A 420-nucleotide genomic window follows, 5' to 3' on the forward strand; every position below is an offset into this window, starting at 1 on the left:
GGGGGGTAGGGGAGTAATTTTTAATTAAGGGGGTTGTTTGTATAAATGGTGGTGGGGGGGGGGAGTAATTTGCATACGAATTAACCTTCTTTTTCTCTTAATTTTATTATATTATTGGGGAGAGTAAATGATATATATTTTTTCCCCTTGTTTTCTTGAAGAGAAAAAAATATCTTGTGTGTATGCAATTTTTTTTTTTTTTCTATTTTGCATATCGCGTCCTTTTCCTTTAGTTTTCGCTCATTTTTATAACATTTGTAACGAAATATTCTGGCGTCTGTTATTCTGTGATTTGAATTATCTTCAGTTTTTTTTTTCCTTCCTTTTGAGAGAGATTAATATTTTTCATTATTATTTATTTTATGGTGTAATGGAAATCTTATGGTTTGATTTACATGTTAGGGAGAAATTATAGGCTAA

The sequence above is a fragment of the Penaeus monodon genome, chromosome 20 (assembly GCF_015228065.2).
Source record: "Penaeus monodon isolate SGIC_2016 chromosome 20, NSTDA_Pmon_1, whole genome shotgun sequence".
Taxonomy (NCBI): domain Eukaryota; kingdom Metazoa; phylum Arthropoda; class Malacostraca; order Decapoda; family Penaeidae; genus Penaeus; species Penaeus monodon.